The following is a 14,219-nucleotide window of genomic DNA, read 5'->3' as shown; positions in this document are numbered from 1 at the left end:
GATTCCTGCCCCTCTCAAAGAAGGGACTTTTGAACCAACTTAAGAAGGGTTATGTGATTGGACAAAGTCATCTGAAATATATACTGACAGGCAGAGAAAATTGAATAACCACAGATGCTCACATATGTGACATATTGCATGTAACATGTGTATACAATTTCTGTACTGGCCCAGTATATATGATAGACTTTGCTTGCTGAGTTTGGCTGCAGATGTAAGACCATACGGTAAGTCCAATAGCACATCATCTAAAGCCGAGATTCCTTTTAAGAAGCCATTTTTTGTGATATCATTCTCTTGAAATTCTGTGATCACCTGTGGCACTCACATTATAAAACCGAAATACCATTTAGAGATAACACAAATCAGATGTTAGGTGTCACACCAGCTGGACAAAGTCCACAAGACATCCTTTCACAGGTAATATCAGAATGACCATTGTTGCATAAATATGGTGAAAGTGGAAGTCCTACTATGTTTTCCAATCCTGTAGTGGTGGTGGGGTAGCCCATTGGTTATAACGTTCTCTCATCACAGGCCCAGTTTCGATTCCCCATTTGTCTTAAAGTTTTCTATTAATTGTGTCGACCACAGTTTTATTCCTGGAGTGGGTATAATAATGTATATTTTTCGATGTCTTTCGCCATTATATTGCTGGAAACTTCGTATCTTCTGTTCTGTTCATGTAACTGGTTTCCAGTCCTTCAGTGCACAAGGATACCCTGCTGTTCCTTCCTGGGGATGTTTAATTGCAGTTCTGAGCTATTATTCTACCTACCTCAAGAAAAGCAAAAATAAAAGGAATGTAGATGATTGATTTTTGTCACCTTTGAATATACAGGCATTATGTTGTTTATTGTAGAAGTTCATTTGGTTTGTTCATCAGTCTGGTCACTGTCCCAAATTTCCAAGTGGTGAACTTCTTCATGCCCGATCTGTTTTATCCAAGGATCTAAGGTCCCTTCAAAGTATTCAGTAGCAATTTGGCATGAATGCAGATCACTGGGCAAATTTAGGTCCTCAACATTGAGACTGACAAGGGTTCCATCAAATAATATTGAGGAGGAATTGCCAACTTGCATGACAAACCGCATGGGAACAATATTCAAGTCATTCCGTTTACTTTGTTTAAGAACGTGCTGTGAGTGAAATGATTCAAATTTCCCTTCCCCACCATGTAGCAAGTGATATATGGAGTTTGGAAGTGCATTAACTATGAAAGTAAATGTTTGTTGAGACTGCAGAAATCCAGTGTAAATCAACTAAGATGATGGGAAAAAGGAACATTATGTTGTTTATTGTAGATGATTTTCTGATGTTCATGTTGATGTGTGCATCCACACTTTTCTTTCAGTTTGTGTGTGTGTGCGTCACTTGTAATTGTTAAGCAGAAGAGAGTGCCTCATGCAGTCTGAATGGTGGAGAACTGCTGTAACATGTTGAAAGGGAGCAGAAGGCAGGACAACCTGTGAACTTTTCAGGGTAGTTGAATGCTTTCCTTGATGAAATTTGACTACCCTTCTGCAGCTCTTCAACATTGTCAGGTTATTAAAACAACTCCTTACACAAAGGGAAACTCACTCTGATGTTCTAAGCATATGAACAAGCTCTTGCTGTAAATCAATAATGTTGTCCAACTGATACTGTGCTGTTCTGCTGCAGTAACTGCATGCCCCTTCCGTTGATGACTATGACAGTAATGTGTTTTGCGATATATAATATACACTTGAATACAACTTACATTGTTCTTCCTTGGGTACACCTGTTCTGGGGTACAGGCCCTGTATAAAGCTGTGGTCAAGTGTACACCTCTTCCAGGTACAGGTACTTTGTAATGCTGCAATCCAGAGTACACCTCCTGTTCAGGGGTACAGGTCCTGTGTGCACCTGTTTTCGGTACAGGTCTTGTGTTTAGCTGTGAACCAATGTACACCTCCTGTTCTCAGGTACAGGTCCTGTGTAAAGCTGTGATCCAGTGTACACCTACTCTTCTGGGTACAGGTCTTGTGTTAAGTTGTGAACCAAAGTACAACTCCTGTTCAGGGCCTGCTTGCACAGAGCAATCTTAGTTACAATCAATCTTAGGCCCCTACAATCAACTTTACAATCACCGTACAATTGCTCTAATCCACTTGCACAAACACGATCTTAAGACAGCATGGATTTAAGATCGCAATCTTAACTAAGATCGAACTCTTCAACGTTAGAGGAAGAAATTTCTTAAACTCGACTCCTGTCTACAGTTGTCTTCAAGTGCGCATAGCATGCAGCGCAAATAAAACGTGGAACTGGTTACTGCATGCAACTGACATTTCTTCCTTAATCGCACCTTGCAGATTTTTCATGAAAACAAAACAAAACAGGGCAAAAAAAAGAAAGAAAAGAAAACAAGCAAGAAAACCCCACAAATCTTTGTAATGATAATGTGGAAGATAACATATGTGGTAACTCGTACCTCGTGGGCTATTCTCTGATTTTTCTACATTCTAATATTATTATGAACTAAGAATGTCATACTGCAACCACAGGAATATCACGTTTTATGATAAAATATTGAAATACAAACAAGTACATTAACAAATTTGGGTTTTGAGTTACTGACCTAGTACTCAAGAAAATTAAAAGATAACATAAATTATAAACAAAATTTCCTTATGATAGAACACCTACATGTACCATGATATGTCAATGGCTGTCAATGAATCTGTGTTTGGCATCTGGTTGGTGTTATTTGGAGTAAAATCCCAAATATATCCCACAAGCATTAGATGTGTAAAGATATGAAAGTGTGACATGAAAGTGGAAGTGTTGTGGAAAATGCATGACAGGGAAATATGAAAACGTTATTATTCCGTGTGTTTTGTATGTATTGTTAAATACTTATCTACAGTACCGTATATTACCGCATATAAGCCGACCCCGTGAATAAGCCGACCCCCCAACTTGACCCTCAAAATCAATGCCAAGATTGTATCTCTCATACATAAGCCGAGCCCCCACTATGGCCAGAGACCACGATCAGAGACATCTTGGACGTAACCAGTATGTTTGATGTGAATAAAGATTGGAAACCTTTGTTTATGTCAACGATCCCAACGATCACTGCTTGCATTAACAGAGACCAAGTACTGCCATACACAATAAAGATTACCAGTATATTCTGAAAACCTGTGTTTGTTTTCCTTTTATATCCCTACGATCGCTGCATGCATTTACGACAGGACGCCATTTTGTCAAATCGGTGAGTATAGAAATGTGAACCCACGACTAAAAGTACCCACAGGAAATAAACACTGAAGTCATTTTTGGATTCTAAACGTATTATTTCTCTCTCAAATTGCATTTAGTGAAGCATGTTTACATAAATAAATAATATGTATTGCAAATAATATGTTAATTGCTTTACGCTATTTTGTTGATAATTATTTTTTCTTTTTGTTAAAAAACCTTTTTACGCAAATTTCACATGCCTCAGCAAGTGTATTTTCCTGTTTGAAGAATACTTGTATTATATTTAAAATGCATAGATTAAAACTCAATTCTCACGTCAGAAAGAAACATAAATTTGTACGTTAACCAACTGTAGATTATTGACACGTCTATGATCGAAAAGAAATATATGTGGAGATCTGCGCTGTCACAATATAACATACATTTGGGCATGGCAGATTTTACAGCAACGGTATAATACACAAAGGGAAACCACTCCCATCTTGCGTAAAAACCAAGATTAGCTGCCCTTGAGTTATTGAAAAGGTCATGGCCACTGCTAATCGCATGCAGACACCTTTCATTACTATCCTTTCCTTGTTTATCAAAAAGGTATGGTGTTCATACTTTTTCCAACACTGAATCGGGTGAGAATTGTACTCTATGATATCGACTCGATAATGATGTTGTTCACTACCTCGAATAACGGTATTTCAGACGTTAAATCGATGTTGCATTCTCCGTGTTGTTGAAGTGTCGAGGCGAACCATTCAGTTTTATGCAATATAAAAGCAATCCCCAAACGTAAAGCTAATTATTTGCGTGAAACTGACACCAACTTGAACGCCATTTTGCTACTGACTACAATGATCTTAGCTCCTTACAATTGGTTCCGACCAATTGTAAGTTTTGATTGTAACTTACAATGATCTTAGCCTACAATCGCTTTGTGCAAGTGGATGGCGATTGTAGCCGAAGCCTAAGATCGCGATCTTAAGGATTTACAATAATTGTAGCTCTAAGATAGTTTTGTGCAAGTGGGCCCAGGTCCTGTGTAAAGCTGTGATCCAGTGTACACCTCCTGTTCTCAGGTACAGGTCCTGTGTGAAGTTGTGATCCAGTGTACACCTACTGTTCACGGGCCCAGGTCCTGTGTAAAGCTGTGGTCCAGTGTATCGTATACCTCCTGTTCTAGGGTACAGACCCTGTGTATAGCGGCAGTCCTGTGTACACCTCCTGTTCTAGGGTACAGACCCTATGTATAGCGGCAGTCCTGTGTACACCTCCTGTTCTAGGGTGCAGACCCTATGTATAGCGGCAGTCCTGTGTACACCTGTTCACGGGCCCAGGTCCCATGTGAAGCTGTGAGCCAGTGTGCAATGTGTAGTCAAACCTACTTTGCTTTATTTCAGGAAAATCTTGGCTGGTATAAGAAATTACTGACATTGGAAAAATACCATTTTTGTTGAAATGCGTTATTAGATGTGACTGTCAGTAATCTATTGTGGTATGAGTATTTTAAAACAGCTTCACAATGTATTTTGACCTAATATTGAGGGCCTGTGGTTGTGTGTATCTATCAACAAGCTATGATAAAGGGTTCAGTCCCGGGAAGACAACTGTGATGGTCAGTACAACAAATATATGCACCATTCAAGGATTTTCAAGTCTCAGGAGAGCAGTAGAGGTTCTATGTGTTATTAAAGCACATGGATGATTCCAAATTGCTAACCAGTAAATAATGAAATACTCACACAAACCATTATTTACACCCCTTAAAATACCTCTTGTTCTGGGGTACATCTTCTGTTGTGGATAGTGTGTAAATAATTGTTGTGTTATTGTTTCTTGGGAATTAACCACTGCAGCTTGTGAACAGAATGGACATTTTAGTCTAAAATATCACATACAGTGACACAGAGAACATACAACATATTGATACATAATAAAACATTGAACAAAGGCCAGTTTTGATGAGTTTTTTAAACTTAAAGTTACTGGGAAAGAAATAAATGTGTAGAGGCATGTAGTGCTGGACAGTATAATATAATGTGGAGTTCATCACTGACAGAGGATGTATATCTATTTGACAGCTCTTTTTGATCACCATGATATGGCAGGCCTTCAGCAAGTACCAATGTCAGTCTGGCCGCTCCATATCTTTGATAATCTGTTTCATTATTTCTGTATCTATCAATGTTCTTTGTTGAAAACAATAAGTGTCCTTCAACGAACAATGTCTCCCTTGTTAATGAACTCGTTTTGAAACTATGCCTCCTGTTTGTATTCTTCACCAACAGGGCTGTTTCCACTTTCATTGTAGGGATGGGGAAGCACCACCTATGTGCACTGAAACATTAATTGATAGTTTTATTTATTTCTTGTCTAATGTTGCTCTCAGCGATATTCTAGCTCAGTGAGCTTATCGGCCCCATCCCCTTAGTGACCTCATACAGCAAGCATGGGGTTCTGAAGACCATCTGTAATCTGTATCTTCACAGGTCTAAAACACATGCAAACAAAGCTGATTATGAACACCAATTCCCTCATTACATTAGACAATAATACAGAATCTTGGACATAGTTCAGTGCAGTATTGGAACACAAACATTTGTGCAATATTGCAATGAAAGCCACACTCATTCTCTTCTCAGCCAAGAAGAAACCATTGTCAATTGGTGGATGTGCCCACATATATTTTTCAGCTGATGGAAACCTAAATGCAAATACATGTTTGTTTTGCCAATCAAATGATACAAAATCATTTAGTTTGTATTTATTCACTGTTAACTCATTCCACAAACTGTGATAATTCTGTGCACATTAGGTAGCTTACAGTAAGGTACTGATCAATATTTGAAGTTTCTTGTATTACATCTGTTATGCTGTCTGATTATATACGTACTAACCTTCAGGATAATAATACAATATCAGATGTCAAAAGTTTTCAGAAATATCTTTTTGGTTTTATGATACCAGTTTGTGATTCAGATATGTTTTTCATTTTCAGTGTGTGTCAGATTTGATCTGAAGTTAATTGAGTTACCTCTCAAAACACATGATTTGGGATTTGTACTATATTGCTGCATGGTTTAAAGTTTGAGAGCGAGTAGTGGGTGACTTACTTCTCTATTGGGTGTCACCTGCTATTATGGGATGTAAGACCTGCATCTGTTTGGGCCATCCTCTCACATCCAGATGGCTTGCTGAGGTTGAACTAAAATAATGTTGCAAAACAGCGCTAAACCAAAAACACTTGCTTCATATTTAGTGACATCTTATGGAGGAAAACTGTTGTCTCTCACCCCAGATCAGTCAGCATTTTGAAGGTACTGTTGTATTGTGAAGTTAATATGTCACAACTGATAAATTCAATCATTGGCATTGTCTACTGTGCACATCCTATTACTGTTTCCACATTATGAGACTGGCTGCCACTAGGAAAAAATATGGAAATTTATACTAATTTTGATTTATGCCTAAAGTATGTTAGTTTCCCATTTGTCAAGGCTTTGTCATGAGATGTGAGATTTCTATGCAGGTGGTATCATGGTGATGTGAGCCAAGTGTATGATGACTTATGGCTGCAGTCATGGAGGTACTACAATGTGTAGTACCAGTGTTTAGGTATGCTTTGGTGAGTTTCAGACTCACGGTCAGTATTTATCCTAATACCTACATGGCAGTTGATGGGGTGGGTTGGTGAGAGGTTTCAATGTTCACCATGTGAAGGTCTAGTCTTTCGTTCCCAAGAAGAGTGGTGTGGTAGCCTAGTGGTTAAAGCATTAGTTCATCACGCTGATGACTTTGGTTCGATTCCCCACTAGAGCTCAATGTTTGAAGCCTATTCTAGTGTCCCCCGCTATGATATTGCTGGAACATTGGTAAAAGTAGCATTAAACTAAACTCACTCACTAGATTCTTAATTTTTGTCCATTTCTGGTGTCCTGGGCATGATGATATTGCTGGAAAATTGTGGGTGGTATAAACCAGACTTGCTGACTAATAGTTCTGTTGAGTGTATAAAAGTATAGACATCACAGGCATATTATTTCAAATGTATTAATATATCTTAATATTACGACATTGAATTTCCCGGAGGTCCAACACAAAGTCAACAATATAGGAGACTGTAAAAATGATCTTCCCGTCTGTTGCAATGCTTCATGATCCTTTATATGTATTTTTTTAGAACAGATTCTATTTAAGTCACTTCCAGAGGATGGTGTGCGATATGGCAGTGTCATTTCCATACAGACATATCTTCCCTGCAAACATTTGTGGTGTATTCAGTGTGTGAATCTCATTGCAGAATCTGCACTTGAGTCAGCATCTCAAGCAAGAGTCACCAACAGTGCAGTCAAATGTTGAAAAACTATACAAGCGGATCATTTGAATGAGAATTAAGTTGGCAATTTAGTGTTGATTTAGCAAAAAGAGAATAATTCATGAATCAATGATTAATTCTTCATTCAAGAAATTTAAAAATCTTCATGGCTCATCAAATTTAATGGTGATTTTGGTGTCAATATTTTGTGCCTGAGGGAGTATTGTTCAAATATTTCAACCAACCAATATTTCTAGAAATATTGGTTGGTTGCTTTGCCGGTTTTATTGACGTGCTCCTCAAACAGAATAAAAGTGTTATGTTTTACTAAAGAGTTGAATTGATTGGCATAGAATTGGATAAAATAAATGTGTTTTGTGCTTATAGTTGTGTGTCACCTAATCAGGAATGGAGATGTGTTGCTGACAGTGTGTATGATAGCATAACAGTTCTATCTTAACCGTAACTGTTTCTTTCAAAGTACAGTGTTACATTAAGTTTTACATTCTTTCAAGTGACTTCATTAATTTTTAATAAATATTCACTTTATTGTTGTTGATTATGATGCTATGTAATGTGTCAAGCATCTACGTATGAACCTTCTGCAGGAATTCCTGCTCGTATCAGGATAGCCTCGACAGTGTGTGGGTGACTGAGACAAGTTTTACGCGGGGCAGCAATAACCCAGACAGATTGACCTGATCTTTTACAGTGTCCATTTTATGATGACTAATGTCTTTCAGTGTTACCTAATGTAACAAATCTTTACTTGTAATATTTTAAATTAAGTTTTATGTTACTTATACCTTTTTCTCATAATCATTATGTTTTAAGATGTCTTATCATCGCAAATGTTTGAAACATATTTCAACTAGTTCAAAATAGTCATTATTTTGTTTTTTATATTTTTCTCACTTTATGAAACTATGTGTATATATATATGTATATGTTCTTCAGCCTATTGAAGCCCTGCATAATCAGTTTTATTTTTATGTATTTATTGTATGTGTATACCTTGTAGTTTGATGCATGACACATACACAATTCATTGTTCATTGTTTTCAGACTGACATCGTATAGCTATGATATTCTAGGTTCACACAAACAGTAGGTGTGTGTGTGCGTACGTGTGTGCGTTCATGCTTTCATGTATCCGTGTGTTTTCTATAAACCAAGAGGGCTTCAACAGTGACAAACTCTTTTTTTGCATGTACATATGAACATCTGGGGTTGACAATAACATTATAGAAAGATGACTACATGATAGAATAATCATTTTTACTCTGTATTTGGCCTACAAAGTCAGGTAATGAATTTGGGTGAAGCACGTGTTAGTCATGTCCCTTAGGGCAGCTGTTGGGCAGAGCAAATCCAGCTCCTGAGTCAGACATAATTGTTGGAATTCCTGTGTGCATTTGGACCAGGTTTTGACCTATGACACTGACCCCTGAGGTCAGAGAAAAGTGACAATTTGTGTGGTGTTGAGATTGAAGGGATAATTGTGTCTGTCCCTGAAGTCTCAGAGCATAGTTTGCAGTCAAAATTCTATTGGCTTGTTAGTTGGGAAAAGAATATGAAAACTGTGGTGCTTGTGGGTTGAGAAGGGAAAATGAAAATGAATGTGAAAAATGAATTGACTTGTGATTTTGGAATGGAACATGGAAGGTGTTACATTGAGTTGAGAATTTTAAAACTTTATTAACTGGCTGTTAAGGTCAGTTAGGAATATCATCCCCTTTGGGACTGGTGTTGATCATAAAGGACAAAAACATGAGGAACTGTAGCAAAAGTTCTTGAGGACAAAACCGTAAGAACTGTAGCAATAGACATTGATGACAGAAAGAACAGGAACTGTCGGAATTATGTAAGACATTGAGGATAAAAAAACCCCAGGAACTGTAGCTATAGACATTGAGGACAAAACCCCAAGGAAATTTAACAATGAACATTGAGGCAAACAAATGCTGTAGCAGTAGAAAAAATGATGTCTGCCAAGATATGAATTTCAAAACTATAGTAACAGATAATTCATTAAAAAGGGGGTGTAAAATGTGTTTAATTTAGGATAGTTATTTGTAGTAAAATGTCAAGAACACTGATGAAAATCTGCTGGCACTGGTAGAAATCTGAGTGCAGCCTCCATTAATGTAGTGCTCCCATAAGCTGCAGTAATATGCATATCAGTTTTGTAAGAAGTATGCATTATATGTGCCAGGGCTGTTCGATTTACCAGTCAGTGTTAACAATGGCCAGATTTGTCTGCGTATATGTTGTGCTGGATGTCCTCAGAGAACTCTACCAATTGGATGCAAGCGTGAAGTCTTTCTTTCATTACACATTAGTCATGATTTCCATGTACAGTCAGAGGAGGATCCATATGCTGAACCACTTGTGAACCTAGTTGTGGGACTCCAATCACAGCATTGTGCTTCATGATAGTGTCACCAGCATCCCATATGTAATGTTGTTTACTGTATTGTAGTGGAAAGATGCTGTTAGTGTCCAGTGAAATGTTTCAGTCTTCAGACTGTTGTATCTAACGTTGATGTCTTGTTGTTGATATGATCACAAGTGGCTCAGCGGATTTAGATCATAGAACTTGCTTGACAGAGTTGAACCTAATCCTTGGTTTTCGATTTTAAACTTGTTTGTGTCATTCATATTCAGTTATCATTCAGTTATAAGGGAATCAAAAAATATTGCTGGACTATTTCTATCTGGGCACTAACCACTCACCCATGTATTTCATTTTGTAATGGTGCATGTATGAACAAAAAAAATGTATATTTCTGGCTGGAAGTTTGTTTCATACATATTGCTGTTTATATGTGTGTTTTTCTTTTCTTTCCTCAGGTGAGTGCAGCACAATCAGCTCAGTTCCCAGAGGTAAATGTTTAATTATCTACAATTTGTTTCTTGTTTGAAGACTTTCGAGATCCACACAGACCCCTTTGAAATGGCATGGCATGTTAACAATATGAAGTAAACATTATGGAGTAAACATTTTTCTCATGGCTGCCAATTCCTCTGTAATACTTCTAGACAAATGTATATATTTTAGTGCCCAATAGGCTACATATTAGTCTTCAGATCTGAACAGAAAAAAAATCTCTCAGATCAATAAGTGATCTCGCTGCAAATAGCTACAACATTACTGATGTGGTGTTAAGCAACATTCACTCACTCAATCATGGACTTAGTAATGACCATACTCTATTTTGTTCTGTCTTATGATTCACGTTATTGTTATGTAACATTTATCTCTATTACAACATTGCCATAAATCCTGTATTTGTGGTAACATTTGCACAGAAATATTGTCCTGTTTCCTGAGCGTACATAATTAGTTGTACCTGCAGTATTACCTTCATATTTAAATTTATCTGATGTTGATGCATGTAAATAAGTTCTTGTGTTTGTCAGACTTAACAGTTGATCTGCAGACCCATTGCTTTGTACAGAGAGCAGAAAATGTCTGTCAGAGCTGTGTTTGATTGGCATATCCTTGTTGTTGACAGAGTTCAGATTTTAGGCTTGTACATTCTGTTATATAACCCTAGATATGTGCTATTTCTAGAGCTATTAGTTTTCATGCTGTATAAACTTGCTTGAGCAAATCATTCTGTTGTGTTTGGTCAGTTTTTTTAATTTCTAAAAAAAATCTTAATTGTAACAGAAAGACTCCTCTGGTAAGGCGTCTTCCTTCTCTGTACCAGTGATTTGTGGAGATAATGGTGCTGAATTTCCTGAACCGTTTGTTGAGCTGCCCTGCCATAGTATGGGACTTGTGACTTGACATTAAGTCAGTATTTGCTTTGTTCTCAAAACATGAGAGCATAGAAGATTAATACTTGAATGTTTTGATTAAAAACTGGAAATAGCCAGAATTAAGCCTGGTTTCAATGGAGTGTTTGCTCTGAGTTTTTGTTTTGTTTTCTCTGGGAAATGACATGGTCCAAGAGCATTCTAAAAACAGCTATGAGAAATTCCCAAGTCATCAGATATTTTCTAAAATGAAAACTTTGATGTGATCCATTGAAGAATTTGATATTTAATGAATTTATTGATTGGTTTTCAAGTGGGTAAAAACATGAACTTAAACAAACAGTATGGGGCAGACATTATTTAGCTTGCCAGACCATGCTCCTAAGTCAAGAAAGATGTTTTTGTTCAAGCTCAAGCATGCTGTAATCGAAGAGTCCAAGAGTGGGGATTGATGACTGACAATTGGCAATATCATTGCTGGACAGTGTGACCCCAACCAACATGAGCACCGCTAGGTGTCAGTTTCCAGCATTTAATCAATTTGCTGATCCACTCTGATCAATGGCAGTAATATCTATGTAAATGACAAATTTCCCTTAGGGTAAAATGAGCGGAACTGCTGCTAATTAATATATATCACCTACCTTCGATGTGATTGACGAACCAAAGGTTTCATTAACTGCATGGTTTTAACCCAGATTTGTATTTTGAGGGTTTATCACTGTGTGTGACTTGAATTTGGTGTGAATGGTTGATTTTCACAGATGCTTGTTTTCTAAGCATTGGTGAATGGCCCATCAGCTTGATGATCAATTTGTCTTGAGTTTTTGTTCTTGCGAGGCTTCTGAGAATGGCTGCTTGGCCCACCTGTCATTCTAAAATCCACATTTTCATCTTAAGCTGTTTGGGGAAATTAGATGGTCGATACTGTGCTTAGTTAGATTTCACTTATATGAGGCAGTTTGACAGTGCAGCTTGCTTAATATTGACAAGAAATTAGTTTAGAGGCTGTGGCTGAATATTCATGAAAGAAAAATTGATCTGTGAATACTTTTCAGTTTGTAATTATGCAAAACTGCCCTTTTGGGATGTGTTAGCTGTGGAAAATCAACAGAATATCAGGTTTATTTGTGGGGAAGTTTAGCTGTTTTTAATAAAGAATAAAGAAACTACTGAATGTTTCAAAGTGGAACTGGATGGAAATATTGATGATGAAATGGGTTGTTTATTGTAGAGAACTGGCTAACAAAATGGATCAATGATTGCACCTTCAGCCCCTGGTGGGTGACAACCATGATGGTTCAAATGGCTGAGATAATTGGGAAACCAATTCACTCACTCACAGATTGATCTGAGGTAGCCTAGTGGTTAAAATGAGAGAGAGAGAGAGAGAGAGAGAGAGAGAGAGAGAGAGAGAGAGAGAGATTGTTAGTTAATAGCCTGTAATGTGATTAAGAGATGTAATCCAATATTTTCTTCAATATCATCACCTCATATATCAAACAATATTAGGACATTTTTCTTGGCAGTTGAATAAGCTAATGAACAACAGTAATGTAAGTACATTGACAAAGACTCCTGACATTTCACGCATGATTCTGTCCATGAATTACTGTAGAGATTAACATGAATAGATGACAAACATTACAAAGGTGTCGTCAAGGAATTGTTGACAACAGAACCAAGATTTCTTCAAGGAGTTGTTGGCAAAAATTACTTAAATGCTTTCAAGGAATTGCTGACAAAATTTACCAAGACATCTTCAAGGAATTGTTGACATACATTACCAAAATGTCTTCAAGCTATTGCTGACAAAATTACCAAGAAATCTTAAGGAATTGCTGACAAAATTACCAAGACATCTCCAAGGAACTGTTGACAAAAGTTACCAAGACATCATCTAGAAGTTGTTGACAAATGTTACCAAGATATCTTAAGGAATTGTTTACAAAACGTTACTTACACATCTTTGAGGAATAGTTGACGTACATTACCAAAATGTTTTCAAGCTATCTTCAGGAATTGCTGACAAAAGTTACCAAAACAGCTTCAAAGGCTTGTTTACAAAAGTTACCAAGACATCTCCAATCAATTGTTGAGAACAGTTACCAAGACATCTTCTAGAAATTGTTGACAAATCTTACCAAAACATCTTAAGGAATTGTTGACAGAAGTTACTAAAACATCTTCGAGTAATTATTCACAAAATATTTGCTTGTAGTTCTGCAATTCTGCGCTGCAAGAGTTTCTGAATCCAGATTTCATGAATATTCTGTTTTCTCCAAGAAGAAGGTCCCTGATGATCAATGCAACGATCAGAGATGCAAAAAAATGTTGAATGATAAAAAGAGTAAAATGAACATTTACATTCTGAGCCTCATCACCAGGGGATTACTGGTACACAGGTGGAAGGAATGATGGAATCCAGGAATATCATGAAAATGCAAGCATATGGTGATCAAAGGCTGTCAGTATCAATTACATCAGAGGACTTCTCTCAAGTATACTGAGCTCGAAGAGGTAAAGAAATTGACATGGTCATTAGTTTTTTTCTGAAAAGCATGTCCGACTATCATAAGAATAATTGATAATAAAGTAAATGTGATCCTACTATGTTATGGTGGCAGAATATCAGTGAATAAATTGCTGTGTGGAAGTGGCTGTGGTCTGCAGGGAATTAGTTTTCTTCTGAATTACAGTAAGGACTGCATAGATAGAAGGAGGATGAGGCCTATCATTTTAGTGCAATACATCAATGGATTTTGCTTGTAAAACATTGCTGCGGATATTTGAAGGAGTGGGATTTAATGAAATTACAAACGTGCGCTTTGCTTGTTTGCACATACATCATTGTAGTGCTTTTGTAGATATTGGCAGTGCTTGAGTATTATTGTCAGTTTGATGCTTTTGATATTTT

The 14,219-nt window shown here is 37.1% G+C and overlaps 1 protein-coding gene across 4 annotated transcripts in view; it reads left to right on the top strand.

The window, feature by feature from the left end:
- LOC137294246 (alpha-(1,6)-fucosyltransferase-like) overlaps positions 1–14,219 on the top strand; it is a 114,707-nt gene that overhangs the window by 38,573 nt on the left and 61,915 nt on the right. For 3 of the 4 annotated variants that reach the window (XM_067825243.1, XM_067825245.1, XM_067825247.1), the window contains one exon: positions 10,391–10,423. The exons of the other annotated variant lie outside the window; for it this stretch is intronic. The gene's annotated coding sequence lies outside the window, so the exon portion shown is untranslated. The remainder of the gene's footprint in view (positions 1–10,390; positions 10,424–14,219) is intronic. 4 annotated transcript variants of the gene reach the window in all.

Source organism: Haliotis asinina, chromosome 8 (genome assembly GCF_037392515.1).
Source record: "Haliotis asinina isolate JCU_RB_2024 chromosome 8, JCU_Hal_asi_v2, whole genome shotgun sequence".
NCBI classification, from domain to species: domain Eukaryota; kingdom Metazoa; phylum Mollusca; class Gastropoda; order Lepetellida; family Haliotidae; genus Haliotis; species Haliotis asinina.
This window is presented reverse-complemented; position numbering and strand designations above follow the sequence as displayed.